Here is a 23,537-nt window from a genome sequence, read left to right as displayed (position 1 = left end):
GGTTTTCACACCTCAACTGCTAGAACAGGGCCTCATCCTCCCTGATTGAACTAACCTCGTTATCTCTAGCTTGCTTGCTAGCATTTATACCTGGCCCTGGAAATGTCCACTACATGCATCCGACGAAGTGGGTATTCACCCACGAAAGCTCATGCTCTAATATGTCTGTTAGTCTATAAGGTGCCACAGGATTCTCTGCTGCTTTTACAGATTCAGACTAACACGGCTACCCCTCTGATACTATATTTGATGGAAACTCTTGTACTGCATGTTCTGATCTCAAGGACAAATGTCAGGCCCTAGAGAGCTGTATCTAAAGTCTGCCTCACAATGCACTTAATTCAGTCACTTTCACAGTAAGAAGAGTTGCCACTTTTCCCTAAAAGCCCTAACTGGGCTGGTGCCTAGCATCATGGCCACCTTAATTCAATGCCTCTTCATGGAAGCACTCAATGGATGGAGCTGAGGTTCAAACCCCTTGGTAAGGACCTTGAGATCCTGCTGTTACTCCAGTAGCAGCACAGCTGTGGAAATGTCATGGGCTAGCTTCCTAAGTACAACACCTCCTCCACATCCTCAGACTTTCAAGCAGATAGCATGTGCCCCAGCTCATGCTGCTGTAGCTACACCACTATTATTATAGCTACTGATCTAGCTGATCAAAGCCAGCTCAGATATATTTACATGAGCTGCAATTATGCCTCCTGATCACCTGAAGACATTCCCCTAGTGCCACACTGTGGAGTGGAAGGTGGTAGCCAGCATACTCTGGGAACTGGGCCAGCTGGTGTAAATCAGAGTAGTTCAATGGAGCTATATTGATTTATACAAGGCCTCTTATCTAGGTTGCTTCCATCCCTGCTACGGAACATTTCCTCCATTTAAACAAAGTCTAAAGCTAGTGCCCATCAATCTCATCCCTAACACAAATCCCTACAAAATACATTTATGAATATACAATAGAGAGAGGTCTCTAGTCTGCCTTTAGCATAATGCTCCTCAAGAGGGTTGAAGATCCTGGAGTCCTTTGTGGAGTTAATCCCGTATTCTTCTCTTTGCTATTTATCTTGGGGACTTTATATGCAAAAAGCTCAGTTCTCTCAACCCCTCCTGGATTATTAATTATTAGTATATTGCACTTTTAGCACCTTTAATCCAAGGCTCTCAATGTGCTTTACAAACATTAATTAATAAGGCCTCCCACAGATGGAGAAATGGAGCCTAAGTGATTTACTCAATGTCACACTGTAAATCAGTGCTCAAGAACAGAATCTAGTAGTCTTAACTCCCAGTCCCTGGCTTCAGCCACAAATCATGTATTGCAACAGGATTTCTTTGGGAGATGTGATGTGATAAAATGGAGTATTACTGTGCATCACAGTGTAACCACAGATGGCCAGCTTGACTGTGGGGGAGAAGAAAGCAAGAAAGCAAAAAAGAAAGACCCTCTTAAAGTATGTCTACACTGGAGCTGGAGGTGTAATTTCTAGTGTAAACAGACACACCTGTGCTAGCTCTGATTGAGTTAGCTTGCTAAAAATGGAAGCGTAGCCACAGTACCATGAGTAGTGGGAGGGCCTAGCCACTGGAGTACATTCCTAGGGTCTCGGATGGGATCATACTCGGGTTGACTAGCCCATCCTAGTGCTCGTGCCACTGTGGCTACACTTCTATATTTAGCACACTAGCTTGATCAGAGTTGGTACAGTGATGTCTACTCAAACTGGAAATTACACCTTTCAGCTACAATAGAGACATACCTTAGGTTGGTGTGTATTCTAATGGGAGAGGGGTGGGTGTTGCATGACCTATATCCAGTCAAGATTTAAGCATGTGCCTAACTTTATTCACTGTTCTCGGCTCGTTAGAGCTCAGATCAAAGTGTAGTCCCTGTTCTTATTAGTTTAATATCTGATATGTTCTTTATTTGAGAACTGTATATTAAATTGATTTATTCACTGCGAGTAGTCCCTCTGACTTTCAGGGTGGGGGGCCTCAGATTAATGGGAGTGCCAAATGTTCCCCTCAGGCCATTTAGTGGGTCATGCAGCACAGATTTCTGAAATAAATGACATTTATTTATTCATTTTATTTGCAAGTCACTTTTCAAACATTCCCCCTTTCTCATCAAGAAGTCATGCCTCTTAGGTTTGTAATGACTAAAATAATTCTAATCATGGGAATCTCAGTGTCTGTATTCTTATCTCCCGTCTGCTTTCTCTACTGCTGAGAAAAACAAGCTGTAACGTGATGAGATCAATTGCAGTTTGCCTGAACTGAATGGATAGTCTGCCTTAGGCCTCAATCAATAGGCTGCTCATGTCAAGCAAGGAGTGTTTAATAGTTTTTGAGCAACAAATATTTGTTAATATTTCTTTTTTTAAGTCAGCTTTCCCCCACTTTTTTATACCCAAGTACCAGTCAGAAAGCAATCCTGGAAAAGATTCTCATGATATGATGCCTGCTGTTTTTCAGAGAACTGCATGGTAGAGAGCTTTAGTAGGGCTTTTTGAGTGTAATAATTCTGAAAGGGGTCTAATGAAAAATACAGAAAAGTGAAAAGAAATATTGGTAAAACCAGGGCTCCAGGGATGGTAATAAGATTTGGGTTGTGAGCTGATGGAGACTCCATCCAGCTCCTCACAAAAACTATACTATGGGAGAGCCAAAAAGTTACCCATCTGGAAGCTTGTGGATTTAAGAAAGGCAGTTCAAAAATAAAACTACATATACCTACAAAAGGAGCCTCCCCATAGATTTGGCTACGTCAAAGGGTCCCTCTCCTTTCCCAGAGCCTGGTTCTCTCTGTCGGGGGGCTCACAGGGTTCCAATCCTCCCCTAGAGCCTGGTTCTCTGTCAGAGGGCTCTTTTATCCCCAGTTATCGGCATCTGCCCCAGTGAATCAGCAGTAACTAATCTGCAGCTGCCAGTTGGATTCCAACGCCTGCTAGTAGAATGGGCAATAGGAGAATCTTGCCAATAGAAGAATAGGTCCCCTGGCTAATGGCTTGTCTCTGACCCTGTTCAGATGTGAATGGCAGAGTTTATCACCAAAGGAATTTTTTGGTGTCAGTTCTGCTCCGTTTTGGCCAATACCTACATTATAAAACCACCATCACAACCAGCTCTAACTGGCTCCTTGGATGGCAGTCTCAGCAGACAGAGAAAGGATTGAATGGGCCCCCTGCCCTTACACTCCCAGAGATTGCTCTTCCTATCAAGGTCATAGTTCACTGGAGTGTTGATAGAGCGACTGCTTGTACTATTTCTGTTCCCCAGCTTGTATCTGCTGTGTGGTCAAATAGAGGAATTCAACTTGCTGCTAACTTTCATCAGTTCTAAAACCGTGGGAAGGAGAGTCACAATGTTGAGTAATTTAAAGATATCAGATATTATTAAATGCAGATATTTATCTACCCGAACTCCAGTAAGGATCACTGAAGGCCTGGTCAGTGGATGTATAAGTCAACTGTACGTGTAAAACTGGTTTTAAACAGATAATTTGATATTATGCTTCTGCATTTCACTTAACTCTCCTTACTGACCTGTAACCCTCTCCGCCCAGCTCAAAAGCATCTTTCCCACCTCCACCCCTGCTTTCCCTCTCTTTCCGTGTTGTCACTATTACATATAAATCTCACCCAAGATTAATCTAGTGCAATATTGCTTCAAGGGCAGTAAATGTCTATTCCAAGGTCTCATCACATCAAATTCTTTCCATTCAACACTGTATTCAGAATCCATGATTCCCGCAAACCACAAAGAGACTCTCCTACTAAAATCAGGTATGAAATTGATCCCCCACCAGCATGACCTACTTTTTCATTCCTATATATTTTGTACCAGTATTACCATGTCCCATTGATTGTCATCATTACACCCAGTTTCTGTGATGCCTATTATATCAATATCCTTATTTAATACCAGGCACTCAAGTTCACCCACCTTAGTATTTAGACTTCTAGCATTTGACACTTTCACCACATATACACCAAATACACTGGAAAATATTGCCATTTTAGACTGACATTGTTCCTGCCTAGCTCTACAACACATGCTACCACAAGGGGGATGCAGCGCTGAGGCTCAAAACTTGGAACTTTACACCTGGGACAAGCTGGGACAATAAGTGTTATGTAGGCAAAGTGCTCAGCAACCCTAACCCTGGGACCAGGGGTCACCCCTGCCCATCTGAAATGAGTCCTATAGGTCAGAGTTGCGGCTGTTTATGGATGTCATGGGTTCTTGGCTCTCTTGATTCCCCTGCTTCAACTGGTCTCAGAATGTGGAATTTGGGGAATTGAAGAGACATACACACTGTGGCACTCCTGAACTCTACAATCAATGTTAAGGCTCTGGTTTAGCTGGTCAGACATGCTTTATAAGGTTCACATGAGGCCAATGGTTGCATTATGAAGTGTGCATGACCAGCTGTCCATGCTATCTTTTTAAACGATCAACATGAATCAGCACTGTTGGTGTATAAAATGTTCAGTGTGAGTGGATGCTATAGAAAACTTCAGTTAATGGGATGTGAAACCTTCAATGCCAGTTAATCTCACCCAGGAATAACTGATCACCATGATCAGGGTTATCCATAACTGATAATTTTTTTTAATCAAATTAGAGGATTCATTCATTTTTCCTTGGACCTTTAGTATGCATACAGTGACCTGCTAAAACCAAGCTGTATTAACATTCAAGGGACCCCAAAAACCTGAATCTTTTGTCACATTTTTAAGCAAATAATTCTTAAAGAGCTGTAACAAAAATGATTTGGTTGATTCCTTAAAAATTTCCAAAATAATCTACTCTGGTTCAAAAGATCCACAAATTCATTGGTGAAAAGATTTTCTCTGTCCAAAGTTATAAGGTGAGTGAAAATTTCAGTCTTACAATTGAAACCTATGTATAACATTAACAGCTTGTATGGAGCAGCTCCCAAATGGTGGCACAATATGTTATTATTTATAGCTTTAAGAATTTTGAAGGAATTTTCCTTCATAAAAGCATGCATCTTTCCCCCTTGCTTCTATTTTATTTTATTTTTTCAGTAAACTAATCTAATCTTTTACAATATAGCTCACTATCTGGGTTATGTTTTATGATCTAATATGTTACTTATAACCTATTCTTTTGCAATCGTTAAGCACTTGGAATGTTAGTGATCAGAGGTCGCTCTAAAGTTCCATCCAGCCTGTTAGTTCTGCATATGGGCCCTAATTCAGTAAGTTGCTTAAGTGCATGTTTAATGTTAAGCACATGAGCAGTCCCATTGACTTCAATCACTGCAAACTTGAGTGATGATTTTGCCATCTTCTCAGCGACATCAGAGAAGAAATGCACAACTCAGAATTGGTCCTGTGGGGGCATGAGTAGCAGTGGTTATTAAATTTGTCTCTGTAATATTGCTCTGCTACTACAGGAGAGCTTTGTTTTGCTCTTCATTTTGAGGCAATGATGTGAGGGGACTGCAGATATTCAAAGTACACTCAAAACCAACAGCAGCATTAGGTCAATCTTCTCTCAATTCTGTAAATATTCTCTTAGGGAGATGTAGCAGTCACTCCTTTGATTGGCACTGCCTTTTTTTGAATTTTTAATTTAATTTTTTTACTCTTTTTCTCATTTTATTTAGATTATTGGTATTCCACAGTGCAAAACCACAATTTACCTTAATTATTACTTCTACCTTAATTACTGGCTCTCCACATATTACAGAAACATGGTAGTAAATCAGCATTTGAACTTGTAAGACAGTTTCCATTAGAAATGATATTTTGAACCTACCTCTCTAATCTTCTGCCTGAAGTTGAGTTTTAAGTCATATGAAAATTGTGGGAAAAAATGGATGCCATTGGGATAAGCCATTTTTGTCTAACTTTTCTATTTGTGAAAGTATGTGTAAAAATATCTTGCTTTATAAACTTGTATGCAGTGTAGTTGTAGCTGTGTCAGTCCCAGGATATTACAGAGACAAGATGGGTGAGGTACCAACTTCTATTGGTAAGAGAGACAAGTTTTCAAATTACACAGAGCTCTTCTTCAGATCTAGGTAAGGAACTCCCAGCATTACAGCAAAATGCAAGGTGGGATAGAGTGTTTAGCATAGGTAGTTAGCACATATTGTAAGGGACCATTCAAGATAGATGGCTCATTAACACCTCTGCAGTCATAGGACAAAAAGAGGTGGTTAGTGAGTTACAGATTATTGTAATAAATCATAAATCCATGGGTTTTAGTATCTAGAGAGTAATGAATTTAAGTTTCCAGGCTCATCTTTTTAGAGTTGTGCAGGTTTCATTTGAGGATGAAGACTGATATATCTGGATCTGATCAGATATAGAGTGATCACTTTGTGAAAAGTGTTCACCCACAGGTGATAGCTTGTTTTTGTCTTTTATCATTTTCCTGTGTGAGTTCATTTGAGAGCGGAGTGATTGTCCGGTTTCATCCATAGAATTGTTTACTGGGCCATTTAGTGCACCGGAGGAGGTATACCACATGTTGTAACAGGCATGTGTGCGAGCCAGGGGAGTGCACAGGAATAAAAATTTGGCCGCTTTTGGAGGGGCACTGGAGCAGCTAGCTCTCCTTCCCCCTCCCCAGGCTGGAGGAACTGTCTCTTCCTGGCACCTGGGACCTGGTTCTCCCTGCGGCAGTCCCAGACTAGGGGAGCTGGCTTTCTCCCCTTCCCCCTCAGCCCCAGGGCCAGAGGAGCTGTCATTTCTCACCCAGGCCAGGCTGGAAGAGCTCACTCTCCCTGGCCCCAGAGTTCTGTGCCTGCCCCTGCTCCTCCTGACTCTGGGGTTGTAGCCATGGATCTTGAAAGGTGTTTTGTGGGGGGTGTTGTAGCAGACATTGTAGCAGCGGAGATATGTCTGCAGGTTTTGCATCTGTTCTTCTGGTGGGGTCTGGTGTTGCTTTGAATTGGTATGTCCTGGTCTGTGTGGAGCTTTCTTCTGTTAATGAGCTTGGAGAGATTGTGGTGGGGAGGGTTGAGGGCCAGAAGTGGGGTTCAGGAAATATTTCATTCAGGATGGGGTCCCCATTGCGTATGGATTGTATTTGTATTGATGATGCCCCATATGGGTTCCAGTGTGGACAACTAGGGATGTGCTGTCAGAGGGGGCTTTGTTTCTGTATTGAAGCAGGTTCTCTCAGGGTACTTGGGTGGCCCATTCCATGATGCAGTCTACTTGCCTGGTGGAGTGTCCTTGTTTGGTGAAGGTGGCTTAAAGCATGTTAAGTTGTATATCCCGAACTTTCTCCTCAGAGGATATTCTGTGATATCTGAATGTCTGGCAGTACATACAGATTTCTTGGTGTGTTTGGGGTGATTACTGGATCTGTGAAGGTAGGTGTAGTGTTCTGTGGGTTTCTGATATAATGGTTATCCACTATTGAAGCTGATTGTGATGTCCAGGAAGATGATGCTAGTGTGGGAGTGTTCCCGATGGAGTTTAATGGACAGATGGTGGTTGCTGAAGTTGTGGTGGAAATCTGTAAGGGAGTTTAAGCCATTTTTTCCAGAGGATGAAAATATCTTCAATGTATGTCAGGTATATAATTAGTTTTGTGGGGCCATTTGCCCAGAAATTCTTCTTTAAGGTGTCCCATGAAGAGGTTGGCTTATTGGGGAGCCATCCTAGTACCCATGGCTGTTCCCATGGTTTGGACAAAGTGTTTGTTGTTGAGTGTAAAATTGTTAAGGGTGAGGATGAAATGGATGAGTTTGGTGATGTGTTTGGAGTGGATATCTGAGGGCTGTCCATTGTCTTGTAAATATCTGAGGCAGGCAGCTATGTGGTCATTGTGAGTGACGTTGGTGTACAGAGATGTGACACCCATGGTGACGAGGAGGATCAATTGCTTCTTTGGCCAGAGACAGTTCTCATGCATGTTCTGCCAGGCTGATTGTGATTGCCCCTCCTGTATGTCATGCTGAGGAAAATAATAAAACAATGTGGGTTGTAGTTCTATCAAGATGTGCATGGCACACACAGTTCTATGCCTCTGTTCCATCAAACCCAGATGGTGCAGCATCTTTGCTTTCCTAGTGCCTGGTGGAGAGCAATACGTAGATAGAGGCAAGCTGGCAGAAGCTTAGTTTGGACAAAAGGGAGGCACTGAAAGTGTGTTAAGGGAAAGTGGGGGTGATTGTCCTTCCTACCCTTCTTTCATTTAAGAAGTTTTTAATTTGGGGTGCTGCTGGATCCTCAATGTACCTGGAAGTACAGGTGGCACCAGGGGCCCAAAGCATCATTTTACAACTGTATCTGTTTAACAGATGCAGTTGTAAAATTTTAGACGGGTAAATGGAGTAACAGAGGAGACAGGGAGAGTGTGGAGGCCCTGAGCTACGGGCGGGGTGGGGAGGAGTCACATGGAGGGTCATGTGTGAAGTCGCTTTGTGTCCCTCCCATGAGTGCAGTACTGGCAAGAAATGACCTCTGCTTGCATCACTGGCTCTGCCTGGGTTTCCTTGTTTGTGAAGCATGCATCTTGGGAAGCATGTAGACAGTCCCTGGGGTGGGTTCCTAGGGGATGAGTTTGTAGACTTCTCTTGGAGTGGTTTATAAACTTTACATTTGTTTTACCCATTTGTGCTTAATAAGAATTAATGTATTAATAAGGAGGGTGAAACATTTTGGAGTTATTAGATGCAAATCTGGGTCTCTGGAAGTTGCTTAAATATTTGTGCAAGCATTATAAAGTCCTTGAGCTCTGGTGTAGAATTTGTAAGCAACAGAAGAGAGTCTGAAGAACTTGCAAGTTCCCATGGGACATGGAGTATAAGAGTGAGAGAGTTTCCATTGTAAGCCCATTTTTACACCCTCTGTCATATACTTGGACCATAGTGGGACAGTGGGCTGTGGAAGGTTCAAGTTTCTTGCATATATTTATCAAAGTTACAAAAATAAGATGTTAGTATATCTGACCCATAACAAGTGTGTAGAATGGAGGTGGTTTGGGGGACTGGTTGTTATATGGTGGTTCTCAGATCAGTATATAATTGTGGGAAGGGATAAGCCTGATCCAAAGTCCACTGAAGTCAAGGGAGACATTCTGTTGATTGCAAAAGGCATTGGATTAGGCCAGTGGTTCTCAAACTGGGGCGGCTGCTTGTGTACAGAAAGCCCCTGGCGGGCCAGGCCAGTTTGTTTACCTGCCCCATCCGCAGGTCCAGCCAATTGCGGCTCCCACTGGCCGCAGTTTGCTGCTCCAAGCCAATGGGAGCTGCTGGAAGTGGTGTGGGGCAAGGGATGTACTGGCCGCCGCTTCCAGCGGCTCCCATTAGCCTGCAGTGGTGAACGGTGGCCAGTGGGAGCCGTGATCGGCCAGACCTGCAGGTTTGAAAACCACTGGATTAGGCCTATAGTGAGGGACTTTAACTCTTATTGGAAATGTACTGTATGTGGGTGTAAGCAAGCTTCTGGCCTAGAAGTGGAGGATGAGTATGGATATAGGCTCAGTAAGCTTTCTGGGGCAGGACTGGTGTCTTTGTTTGTATATGTCTGTATAATGTACAGCGCAATGAGGCCTCATGGAGCTACTGTACCATAAAGATAAAATAGAATAAAACAATATTAATACAGCTTAAGGCAAATCTTAATAAAGATTGTTGAAACTTAATGCCTCACTTCTAAACATTTAGTGATATCAATATTTCCGGCTACAACAATCTGAGTTTTTTTGGCTTAAAAGACATATATTTGCGAGCTTAAAAATGCATTTTGTGCAGGGATATGCAAATAGCTACAGTAGATCTATCTACTAGAAAATATAGAGAATCTAACAAGAAAGCTGTTTGTACACAGTCATGCTTTCAACATTCAATCAGTTTTGATCAAATTAAGTAACAAAAGTGAATAAATGTGATAGCAACTCTCCCATAATTACATATAGTTTAGTTTTGGGATCAAATATAAATGTCCGGCTGTATAAAGGAAGCTCAGTCCAATTGGGAAATGAATGTTCTCCAAACACCATTAACTGATGCATAATGCAGAGTTGAGGTATTCTGAAAAGGGCACACCCATTTACTTAGACAGTGATTCATGGAATTATTTGGGAAGGACGACAGCCATTCTGTGCTGAAAGGTCTAACAGAAACAGAAAGCCGCTATTAAGGCTCGGGGCATATGAATCTTTCCATTTCAATAAAATGGCTGGTGGCAAGATATGCTAGTGAACCAGACACCCACATTCCTCATCCTGACAATCAGACTCCCAGCAGACAGGCTTTCAACATAATTACAGTACACAGAAGTTTGGAAGATCTTAAAAATCTCCATAGCAACCTCCACGGCAAAAAATCTTTGCATATCCAAAGAGAAGGGAAAACACCCTAAGAAGGATTGTGCATCTGAACATTCTATTTGGATCTGAACTGCCAAACATGGTTTTTGTGGTGGAGCCATTTTGTATTACATTTCATTACATGTATTGCATACAGAGGTTTTTTAGCTATTTGTCTCACATCTTCCTCTAAGCTTCCCAAAGAGATTTTTCACTGAGAGACTGGGGCTGTTGGCTATTACACCAAACCTCTGATGTAGCTTGTCAGAATGACGAGTAATTGATATTAACAAAGCCTATCCCAGCATAGTTCTCCAGGCTCTTTCAATCACCTCTAGTAAATACCAAAAAAACATTATTTAAAGCACAGTAAAAATGTCAATGTGATTAAACCTACCTCTGAACTAAACACCAGAAAAAGGAATAGAGGGGTATGGCAAAAGGGAAGTCCTGTGTGCTTTGTGTACGGCACATAGAAATCACAATAAAAACACTTGCACCTCTAGGAATGCAAAGTAGCCATAAAGTTGTCTTAACAGGCACAACCCGTAGGTGGCTTTTAAAAGCCTTGTCCAGGGCTACATTTGGAGAGTACCTGAACAGCTCCATGAGGGATAGTTTATGCAAATTATTTCAAAATATGCAATTTAGCTCATTAAATATTTTGCATATTTGCAGTATTGATTTTTTAATAATTTGCATATCTGTAAATTTGTATGGCCATAAACTTCAACCTAAGGTCAACAACTCTGTCCAAACAGGTGTGGGAGCAGGACACGGCACTGCACAGGGCTTGGCAGCTGTGGCAGATGGATGAAAGCTGAAGGGTGTCTGGGGAGTAGAGGGTGTTGGGTGGCAGCAGTGAGAGAGACAGCGGGCTTGTGAGGGTATCCAGAGGGAAGCCAAAGTAGCTGGGAGCTGGGTGTAGTTAGGTTTGTGGAGCTATCCAGCGGAGAGCTCAAGGGAGAAGCTGGAGACAGTGGGGCTTGTGGGAGGTGTCTCTGGGAGAAATGCGGGTACCTAGGGAAGGAAGTTTTGTGGGAACTAGGGTGGGATGCCAGGGGAAAGATAGAGGCAGATGGGTAGGGTGGCTGAGGGTTGAGTGGAAGCTGGAGGCAGCCAGGGCCTGTTGCTGAATGAGGGAGTCTGGGGCCAGTACTGGGTCCCCTTCATCTTCCTGGCTGCTTCTTCCCTGCTCAGGTCCAGCAGTGGGAGCTAACTAAAGTGTGATATTTGGGAGCAAGAGGCAAGGCATTCTGGGAGGGATACTATCCAATCAGTAGGAGACACGAATGAGCTCCATCCAGACTCCTTTCAGGGCTCTGTTCAAACCTCACTTTTTCTCCAAAGCCCACTAACAATAACAGCAGTTGGAAGTCGGAGATGCCAAGTGGAGAGGAAGAGGTAAAGAAATGCCAAGCTCTAGGATGGCAAGAACCGGTCCATCTTGAATTAAAATGTTATGTCAATCTTCATACTGTATCAGATACCTAGATACCATGAAGAGAGAGATGTTACTCTTTTGAGAGGCTGTCATAGGGCCGCCGGGGGGGGGGGGGGGCAAGTGGGGCTGGGACCCCCATGAGAGTTTTTTGGGTCCCCGGGAGCGGGGTCTTTCACTTGCTCAGGGGCCCCGTAAAACTCTCGTGGGGCCTGGGCCTCCGGAGCTTTTTCCGCTCTGGGTCTTCGGCTGCAATTTGGTGGTGGTGGGTCCTTCTGCTCCATGACCCGCCACCGAAGTGCCCTGAAGACCCACAGCGGGGTGGTCCTTCCATCCTGGAACCCACCACCAAAGTGCTGGATCTTCGGCGACAATTTGGCGGCGGGGGGCCCCCCACCACCAAAGACTCCAGGCCCCCTGAATCCTCTGTGCAGCCCCTGGGCTGTCAGCCTCTGATCCATAGAGTCTTTCCTGGCAGCTGGCAGAATTAAATGGTTTTAGAACCAAGTAGCAAGGAGAATGAAGTATTGGAAGGGCAGATGGGCCCAGGAGAGGATCTCTGTTATGAAGTAATGAACAGAGAGAAGAGGTTGGAGAACCATTCTGGGGAAATTACTCAGACCTCTGTCACTTTCTAAACAGAACTAAGCAGAAGATGCCTTAGCTCATCTTTTTTCAATTCCACTTGATATTTGACAATGTTGTAAACTCTGGACTTTGCTCTTGCATGCACATCAAATTTTATGTCCCATGGATATGCCCATGCCATCCTATAGGCTGCAGAGAAGGACAAAATGATTTGTCAATGAAGAGTTATGGCAGGAGTCAACAAATCACAGGTAGGGTAATAAAGAAGGTGGCTGGCAGACAGGTTTGTTGTTATAGCAGATTTTTCAATAACTGTAAGGGGTGAGAACTCAGCTGGAGATGGTCTGCTGTTCCCCAGCTGATCCACCTAAAGCTTCAAGGCAGCCTGTCTGATTTCCATTTTGTGCCAATAATGCGCTTTGTTGTTTGAAAGGGTGAAATGTGTGGGATGTTTGGCAAAAATCTACCTTGATTTTCGTTTGCTACCTCCCTACCAGGTGAGTTTTTGAAAAGTATCTTGTAATGGCTATAAAGTTTTTATATGTAAATGGAGTAAATGTATAAGAACAACTGCTTGTGTCAGACACTAAATGGAAAGTTGAACTTAATTTTTTTCTAATTGCTACATTTTATAAAATCTTTTAAATGAGTTTCACAAGTACAGTAATCTGCTTTTTTCACTCGACTGTGCAGATATCTATTATTAGCTCAGTTGCTTTATTAAACTACGTCTGTTTAGTTCATCTGACTATAGAGGGACCATTTCCATTTTCACAGTGCTCAGACTGTAGTGTCTATTAGCCCAGAATGCAAGGCAATGTCCTCCGCTGGCACAAATCTGCACATTCCCCTGAAATCACTGATGTTATTGGAGCTATACCAATTGGATCTGGCCCCATAATTTACAAGTTAAATACAACATTGTAAATTAAGGGCTTAATCCTGCAGAGCTCTGAGCTCACTGATGAGGTGGTGAGTGCAGTGGAGTCCCACTGAAGAGAATGCGGGAGATGCTGGCAACTCACATGGGGTGCTCAGAACCGAAAGACAAAGCTAGCTGCTAGGGGCTTTTCTAAACCCAGGATAGCACAGATGTAACTACGTTATTTTAAACTGACTTAGTGAAACTGGTGTGACGCTCTGTGTGGACCCACTTGTTTCAATATAAATCAGGCTTCCTTTGGTTTAGCTTAAATGTACTGAGAACAGGTTTAAGCAGAACAGAACTATAAGCCTCTCTTAAACGAAAATAATAGTGGCATCAGATTTACTAAACTGGTGAAAGTTTGTGTGTAAAAATGAGAAGAGCTGATTTTGTTTGACTTAGTTCTTTCCCATATTTTCTGTGCTAAATTAAATCATTGATTTTTTCTTCCCCTCCCCCTTAAATTAAAAAAAAAAAAAGTAGGCACCAATCCTCAGCTGGTGTTCCTGACGTGGTTCCCCTGCCCCACTTTAAATTGTTTGTGCAGCTCAGTAGAGAAGAATTATTTGTCCAGTCTAATGAAATTATGATGTTTACAAATACAATATAGACACAGGTCCTGATGCAGAAGACACTTAAGCACGTGAGTAACTGTACTCACATGGTATCCCCATTGAAGCCCATTGAGCGGAAGCACTACGGTACTTTAAAGCAGGGGTAGGGAACCTATGGCACGTGTGCCGAAGGCAGCATGTGAGCTGATTTTCAGTGGCGCTCACACTGCCCAGGTCCAGACCACTGGTCCGGGGGCTCTGCATTTTAATTTAATTTTAAATGAAACTTCTTAAACATTTAAAAAACCTTATTTACTTTACATACAACAATAGTTTAGTTATATATTATAGACATAGAAAGAGACTTTCTAAAAACGCTAACATGTATTACGGGCACGCGAAACCTTAAATCAGAGTGAATAAATGAAGACTCGGCACACCACTTCCGAAAGGTTGCCAACCCCTGCTTTAAAGAATAGTTTTTGAATGAATGTAATGCTCCTGTGAGTTGCCTAGCTATCAGCCTTGGACACTGAGGCTGATTTTCAAAAACAGAGACCTATGTTGTTAGGCTCAAAGATCCACATTTAGATAACGTAATGTAATTATCTGGTCTGATTTTCAAAAGTGCTGAGCATGCAGCAACTTCCACTGAAATCAATGAGAGTTTCGCCAATGACTTCAGTAGGAGCAGAAGCTAGTTCATGATGCCCAACGACATCATTGCATAAAGGGTCTGATCAGCCCCCAAGTGCCAGCTGTGCTGGTGCAGAAGTTGCAATGTACTGTGTGCGTCTCCTACACTAGAGAATAATGAATCTGCTACTTGTACTGAAGCAAGATCTTTAGTGCCATGATGGAGGCCTGGAGATGGATTCACAAGCTGGACATAGTCACCTAAATCCAGCATTAAGGCACCACTTGTTTTCAACCAATGCTCAGCTGCCACCTAACCCTGTAGGTACCTAAATTCCACCGTACTGTCCTATACAGGCCTACATTTCTGCTGGAGGGCACGCACAGTCACCTCAGCCGTGACGCTGCCACGCAACTCTGCTCCTCTAACTCACAGCAGGATTCACAAGGTAGATTCTCCCCCACCTATCTCGCCTGCAAGGCCTGATCTGGCTGATGCACTCTAGGGCAGCTTCTGAGCATATTAGCTGGATCTGGCTCTCCACAAAGCACAGAGGGTGATGGTGCAGGGAGTGCATCACCCACATCCTCATTGAGTGCCCTAATCTCTGCGCTCCAGAATCAATTGCTCTTTTTCTCTCTGTCTCTCTGGCCCAATGAATTAATTTTGTAGTACAAAGGGGCACAACTTCAACAGGTGAGACAGAGGGCCACACCTCAGAATACCCCACAGCCCAGTGGTTAGGCCACTCACTTGGAAGGTGGGAGACCTGGGGTCAAGACCCTGCTCCACATCAGGCAGAATGGTGTCCCACATGCTTGGTAAGTGCTCTAGCCACTGGACTGTTGGCTAGAAGGGAGATATGATCTCCACCATCTCGTCCTCCTTGGTGTTTCTTGGGAAAAGACTGACCTGGTTTATGCATCTAATTCCCGGAGAGGGTTCACAGCTGTGAATCCTGGGTGGACAGAGGCACCTCTCTCCAGCTGAGGCTCAGGCCTCTAACTCCCTTTGAGGGGTGGGGTTTGCACACCCCCCCAAGCCGTCCTCAGCATTTCCTGTTGGCTAGCTTAGGCAGCTCCCCACTCAGCATGTGGGCTTCTGTGAATTCTTTTTAAGTTCCTAGCTATCCTCATGCATTCTATAAGGAGCCTAGGTGCCCAAACTCGGGGTTGTGAATTCCATTTGACAGAAGGGTACCTAAGAATTAGGTGCTGCAATGCTCAGCCAAAGTTCTCTTTGGGAATCTAGCCCCTGGAGACGTTTTGGGAAGATGAAAGAGCAGTATTCTAGTCCTGGCTCTCCAGGAATCGGTATGTGATATAGCCAGTAATGTTGACACAATTAGCCAGCAATTTCGTCTGCAGTGTGTTAATTTGTTATAACAACTGTTAGGAAATTGGTGGAGGTTACCAGTTCACTTTTCATCTGCTTTGAAGAGTCTTAGGTATATGCAACACATGGAAACAGACTAGAAGTAACATCTTTTTAGCATCAAATTATTTGCTAATAATATTTAACTATTGCAAGGTCCAAGGACTTTGACCTAAATGAAAAAAATTTTTTTTATCTAGAAACAAGAAACTTCTAAACTTGATTCTAGTTATCTCCTGGGCACATGCCATTTTTAATACACAGCATTATCTATGTCATTGAGTTAAGACATTAGGGCTAAGAGATTCAAATGAACCTAGAGAGCACTGGAATTCAATGGATTTGGGTGCCTAAAACTCTTAGGCTCCTTTGAAAATGCCAACCTAGACTTACAGAGTTAACATAAATTTTGCTAACAAGAGTTAAATATCAGTTGCGTTAGGCGATGATAGAATCTCCAAAATATGGCCTAAATTGGAAGCAAGCAAGGTTGTTACTGAAAATATAAAAACTAGGGCTGTCAAGTGATTAAAAAAATTAATCACGATTAATTGCACTGTTAAAAAAATAATAGAATACCATTTATTTAAATATTTTTGGATGTTTTCTACATTTTCAAATATATTGATTTCAATTACAACACAGAATACAAAGTGTACAGTGCTCACTTTATATTTATTTTTTATTACAAATATTTGCATTGTAAAAAAACCAAAAGAAATAATATTTTTCAATTCACCTAATACAAGTACTGTAGTGCAATCTCTTTATCATGAAAGTTGAACTTACAAATGTAGAATTTATGTACAAAAATAACTGCATTCAAAAATAAAACGTAAAATTTTAGACCCTGCAAGTTCTACTTCTTGTTCAGCCAATCACTCAGACAAACAAGTTAGCTTACATTTGCAGGAGATAATGCTGCCTCCTTCTTGTTTATGATGTCACCTTAACGTGAGAACAGGCATTCACATGGCACTGTTATAGCCAGCAAGATATTTATGTGCCAGATGCACTAAAAATTCATATGTCCCTTCATGCTTCAACCAGCATTCCAGTGGACATGTGTCCATGGTGATGATGGGTTCTGCTAGATAACAATCTAAAGCAGTGCAGACTGACGCATGTTCATTTTCATTATCTGAGTCAAATGCCATCAGCAGAAGGTTGATTTTCTGTTTTGGTGGTTCGGGTACTGTAGTTTCTGCATTAGAATGTTGCTCTTTTAAGACTTCTGAAAGCATGCTCCACACCTCGTCCCTCTTAGATTTTGGACTGCACTTCAGATTATTAAACCTTAGGTTGAGTGCTGTAGCTATCTTTAGAAATCTCACAGTGGTACCTTCTTTGTGTTTTGTGAAATCTGCAGTGAAATTGTTCTTAAAATCAACAATGTGCTGGGTCATCATCCAAGACTGCTATAACATGAAATATATGGCAGAATGTGGGCAAAACGCAGAGCAGGAGACATACAGTTCTCCCCCAAGGAGTTCAGTCACAATTTAATTAACACATTAACAATAAGCGCCCTCAGCATGGAAGTATGTCCTCTGGAATGGTGGCCAAAGCGTGAAGTGGCATACGAATGTTTAGCATACCTGTCTATGCCTCACTTTTCTCATCTGTGATATGAGGACTATACTGTTTAGTCATCTGTGTAAAGTGTTTAGAATTCTTAAGGTGCAATGAGTAAGTGTTACCATCTCTTTCAGAATATGTCTAGAAATGAAGATACCTATGTGGAGTCCTGAACACCACTTTCCTGACAAGTTTCTTTGTGGCCTGATTGTCACAGCCAGTCTTCTCCTTCTCTCAGGTATAGTTATTTCTAATCTGTGAACACTTGACTCTGAGCTGAAGCCCCCTGGCTGGTGCACAAGGACTTGGGAGGAGGGTGTGAAGAACCTCTACTACTCATACCTACCCCCGCCAGTTGGGCAGAATACCCCTAGCACACAAGGGGAGAGAGGTAATTGGCCAGTTATCTTGCCCCTGCTGGCTCCTGGCACATGCTGCAGTTAACAGCAAGTGCTAGTCAGCAGCTGGACACGGCATGTTTTGATCCTGCTGTAAGGAGCAGGAAATTGAGTTCGGCAGCACTTCCCGCCCTCAGGGATCCTGCCTGGTACCAGTTGGATGTATCTGCCAGCTTCTTGGTTCTTATTTGTTATGTTGGCTGCTTCCACCTAGGGCAGGAGCTAGCCCCTGCTGCCATATGTTGTGCAAACACTGCATCTGCAAAGCTGTTTCTCACCATGAAGATGTTAGTAAGTGGTTTGTGCCCAGGTGTGAATGCACTTTCCTCTTGCCCTGGCAGCCTCACGCCTACATATTTTTCTCAAAGCTGTCCTCTCTTCCTTCTACTCAAAACTAAGAACAGCTAGGCTTCCTTGGCCATTCTTACCCTCACGTCCTCCTTTCCTAAGCAAATGCTGGGCCAGCCTTTCAGGTATGCTAGGGCACACCTTCACCCACACAGCTGGGCCAAATTCTCCTGGCCCGCAGTTGAGAATCAGGGATGCTATTCTGCACATCACAAGGTTAGGAAAAACCCACAGCAAGGGTATCTGAGTAATCCTTGTTTGCAGCTAGTGCATCATCCTGCCATCAGTGCACCTCCCACACACCATGATGATAATTTGGGGCAACGCAGAACTGGAAGTAAATGCCTATTTTTGACTCATCTATAACTACTGCCCACACTTAGGAGGTAAAGTGCCTGCTTGTTGGGCTTTTTTCCTGTGAGGTTTCCTTATCCTTCCACACTTGAAGGGCTAACATTTCCCCAGTGTCATTTTACTCATCATAAAGGGAGATCATGTATTTGATTTGCTAGCTTTATCATGTTCAAGGAAAAGCCAAAAGCTAATGCTTGTGCTGAATTGCCTTGAAATAACTCAGGCATTGAATCAGCTACTATCTGTTCTGTTTCATGAACACACTAGACCCCATGTCATCCACTCCTGGATATGACATTTGCATAATAATTGTTTCCAGGCCATTTTTGCTTATTTAATTTATCTCGACTTTCACATTCTAGCCTCAAGAATAATTCCAGGGGCAAGGATAATTCAAGATTTAAAAATGCCTCCTACTATATAATTCAGCTGGAGCCATTGTCAACACCAAACCACTTCCTAGTCCACAAAAAAACTGAGCTCCTTATTCCCAGCTTTAGCCACCTCTGAAAAAACAAGGTGGGTAAACATCTGGACTTCACCCTTGTGAGGAAATGTGGACCCATCTTTCCGACTACGCTACAAATTACTTCAGTATAACTTAAGGTCGCTCAGAGGTCTGAATAATCCACACCCGTGAGCAAAGTAAATTATACTGACCTAAGCACCAGTGTAGACAGCACTATGTTGGAGGGAGAGCTTCTTAGATGGATATAGCCACTGCTTCTCATGGAGGCAGGAGTTATTAAGATGAAGGAAGAGTTTTCTCCAGTCAGCATATAGCGTCTCCACCACAAGTGGCGCAGCTGCGCCACTGTAAATGCTGGAGTGTAGATGTAGCCTCAATTGCTGCTGAGGTGTGTTCTTCACAGCAGGGCAGAGATGGATTTATGCCACCTTCCCCCACACTCCTGCCCCAGTCTCGGAACTGACCAAAGGTCAAATTACCTCCTGATACAGTTTAGAGAAGCCTGAGGGCTGCTGTAAGTTATGGTTGGCTGGAGTGGCTCCTAAGAGGTTGCTCTATGATCTGGAGATTGCTGGAGCACAGTAGTACTCTGGCCACCCACAAAGAAAGGATACAGAGATCAGATTAGATTATCATGATGGTTCCTTCTGAGTTTAAAGTCTAAGAGTTCTGCCACCCTAATGCCACCTGGGGGTTACCCTAGACTGGAGGAATTCCAAAAAGCTGGATTCAAAGCCCTTTTATAACTATGCAAAGGATGGCCCAGATCTGTGTTGTGTTCTCTTGCACGGTTTGAGAACTGAATCCACTCTACCTGGGCTGAAAATTATGATCTCCGTCTGTCTGTCCCTTTCTGTTATGGCGCCACTATGGACCTTATTCTGCAGTCCCTGCAGGTGAAATGTCCACTGACTTCATGCCCAGTATGTTCATGGGGATTCCCACTGCTGGGTTGGGCTCTATGTTGTAAACCAATCAAATTAGAAATACGGGTCCAGATTTTCCTGTGCCTTGAGCCTTATTTATTCATTTACGCCTCAGCCCAATGGGTGTAAAATGCTGCCTTTCTGATTTCAACTCCCATACACCCTTACTCACAGGTCTCAATGGTGACCCCACATGCAATCCAACAGGCTTGATTCTAATCTGGACTGATGTAGGTCAGGAGTAACTCCATTTAAACCAGTAGAGTTGCACTGGTGTAAATGAGATCAGGACCAGCATACTAGAACATGAGGTTGGTACAATGACCTGAGCTTTGGCATTCAGGGGTTCCCACACCCACTAGATATCAGGCCAAACTGTGATTATGTATCATAGCAAGTACTTGATTGACACCGTGGGAGAAAGAGGCTTTGGTAGAAAAGCAACGCTTCAGTTTTAATTGGCCACAGAGAGTGAGACCATAAATTAATCAGTGCTTCTGATCTGAAGCATATGTAGCAGATGGGGGAAGTGTCTCCTGGTTTCACAGGTTCATGACGTGTGTAACTTTTATTCAAAGTGCAAACAATCACTTGAGATTTACAGACTGGCTTTGACTCGGGATTTACAATGCCTGCTGTGTATGGCTAGCAATCAGGGCTTGGCGTAAATGATGTCATTAGAGAAAGGGATTGGAACAATCCTTGAGATATGGTAATAAAGGCTTCAGCCCCATGGCAGTTCTCTCCTAAAAGGAATAAATCTTTAATTAATGAAACATATGTAAACATGTTAGGACGATAGTAAGTCATCACTCCACAGACAGCCTGACTTATACTTTGGATCAAAATAGGCTTCATTGTCCCTATGCCTTGCCACATATATGGGTCCAAATTATCTGCTGGTGTTAATGGGCCAAATGGAGCAATGATCATTTACACCAGTAGAGAATTTGGCTCATGGCCTCTCTCAGGCGAGCACAGAAAACTTGATGCTTCTATGTGAAAAGATTGTGGCATGTTCTATGGGGCTTTGTACAGAGTAAAGAGTTCAGTTTTGCAGACTAATTTCATTCTCTGATGGCAGCAGCCACCTTAACTCTGGGTTCTTGGAAGGGAAACAGTTTTCTTGCTGGACTCCAGCTGATGTGTTCTTTTCCATTAGCGCTTATTTAGGTTCTAAACAGATCAAAGATAAAAGAAGCAACAAAATATTCCTGCCCTTCTTCCTAACCCACGTCATAGTATTTAATGACCACAGTCGGGTGGTGGGAACAGCTAGCAGCAGCAAGCACCCACACTGAGTAATGACTTCCTCTTTGGGGGTGTAGTGCTAGGAAGTCATGGCAGGGTACAAGTGCCTCTTGTTTTTAGCATCGCTCAAGAGAGGTTCTCTGCCTTGTGCTGGCAGCCAGGGCTTCTCTGATGCAAAGAGCTGGAAGGTGAGTACCTAGCCTTGCCCCCATCATGCAAATGCAGCAAATATTACATGCTTTCTTAATGGTGTGCAGTATGGGAGATTTTAATTTAGACACGTTTGGGAAAGGCTATGACTCCAGTGGGACTATTTGTTTGCTACTCGGTCTGATTAAAGGTTGCAAAATCAGGAACTTTCTGACCCAGGGCTGGGCAGGTGCGTTGTTACAGACATGCTGACAATACTGCAACACTGGGGCTAGGGCGATAAGGGCAGCAAGCGCTAACAAGTGTAAAGAAAATAATTAAAAAGAAAACGATCCCATCTTTTCTGAGTACGCCCAAAGGGGCCGATCCTATTATTGTCACAAACCCTAACTTGCATGAATGTGCCCATGGAAGTCAGGGATACTGAGACCCTCAGTTCTCCATTCTGCTGTGGCTCCTTTGCACCTCTCTGATTGTGCACAGGGACTGGGAGCCATGAGGACCTGGCCAGCTATTAGTTCCCATTGTGTAGGGGGGGACCCCCACAGTACAGAGTTAGGTGAGCAGGGCAAAAGGGACAGTGAGTAATGGAGAATGAGGCCCAGGTGGCCAAATTCTGCCCTAATTGGCACCCATGGGGTCTCATTGAAATTTGTGTGTGGTCTGAATTCCAAACCCAGATCCAAATTCTGCCAATAGCATCTATATTCAGAGTGGGCTGAAGCAGGACCTCTGGTCCAAACACCTGCACTCAGTGTTATGCCCTTTGAAATCCAGAGCTGAATTCTGTGCCCATTTCAATTTAACAGACTTGAAAATCCCTGGCTTTTCTTTGTTCAATCAGACCCATTTCAGTTCTCTTTGTCAGTGGTGTAGGAGGCCTCAGCTCTACATTTCAAAGAGAGAAGGAGCCAGAAATAGAATAAACCTTTAATTTTTTGATCATCTTGTGATATTGCTAAAGAGAGTGATCTGGCAAATGGCTGTTATATGATGGGCACAATCCCTTTACATGCAGGAATTATTCTAATAGAAAAGTACCTGAATGAGGTCATGTTGCAGCTTTCTCTCTGAAAAGTGAGATTTTCTTCTTTTTTTACCCTTCCCCCCTTCTTTTACAGAAACAAATTTCCTGAAAGGAAAAAAACTGGATTTATTTGGAAGGAATGATAAGTATGTATCCTTGGCCAACACCAGCATCCCCTCACTATGCCAATTCACCGTGTGCATTGATCTATACAGAATCACAAATGTCAGTTCTTGGACAGCATTTTCGTACCATACAAACAACAGCAACTCCACTGACATAAATGATCTTGAGCTCGGACTCTGCGGTGAAAACAAACATCTAAGACTGTATCTTTTTGGCACAATGATAGACATTGAACTTGATTTAATTCTTTTTATATGGCACAGTGTGTGCTGCATATGGGATGGTAATAAGGGACTGTTGCAAGTCTACCACAATGGCAGCTTATTGTCTGATAAAGTGATTAATGGAACCACGTGCCTGGAACCAGCTGGGAGCTTGGTGCTAGGGCATTTGCACAAAATCCGGAATGGCAATATTGTTCGGGGCAGCAGCAGCTTCATTGGCAGCTTGTACTACTTTCAACTATGGGACAGAATCAGAGAGCAGAGTGAGTTAAACACATGTTCCCCCGGAAATATCGTCAGCTGGAGGGAGGATTATTGGCACTTTGAAAACATAGTTCCAATCGCTGACCCTCAACTGCGCTGCGGTGAGTAGTGTGCAATCATTTTTTCTCCCCGACGATATAGGTGGTGATAAAAACAGGGCATCTGTAGCATGAAACATAGAAATCTCTTGGAGATGACATTCTGCCATTCCACAGTGATATATAATGACAAAGAACAAGTACACCTGATACACTGTCTTAGGCCAAGAATGTTACAGTGCTGCACACAGACACTTTGGAAATAACTGAATGTAGTTACACTAGAAATTGTAATTCCGTCAGAGCCTAACATCGGACCCCAGCACGCCCACTAGACAAACACTGTTTGCTTTTTCACTTGCATTTACAAATAACTCCTCCTATATAACATACAAATGCTAAAGTTCATGGCTATCCAAGTTCCGAAAACAAGACCAAACCACAAAAACAACCTGGGCCAGATTCTGACCTCCATTAGGGACCATCAACACCAAACTGCTGCTGGTGCAGAGCAACTTGAGTGCTGGCATAACTGGCCGCAGGAGGATCACTCCAGCGTACAA

The 23,537-nt window shown here is 43.2% G+C and overlaps 1 non-coding gene across 1 annotated transcript; it reads left to right on the top strand.

Moving 5' to 3' along the window:
* Window positions 1-1,846: 1,846 nt before the first annotated feature.
* LOC116820608 (U2 spliceosomal RNA) lies at window positions 1,847-2,039 on the top strand. The gene has a single exon (XR_004372668.1). It is a non-coding gene; the product is annotated as a U2 spliceosomal RNA (small nuclear RNA).
* Window positions 2,040-23,537: the final 21,498 nt, after the last annotated feature.

Source organism: Chelonoidis abingdonii, chromosome 8 (genome assembly GCF_003597395.2).
Source record: "Chelonoidis abingdonii isolate Lonesome George chromosome 8, CheloAbing_2.0, whole genome shotgun sequence".
NCBI lineage: Eukaryota > Metazoa > Chordata > Testudines > Testudinidae > Chelonoidis > Chelonoidis abingdonii.
Note: the sequence above shows the minus strand (reverse complement) of the source record. Positions and strands in the feature narration are given on the sequence as shown.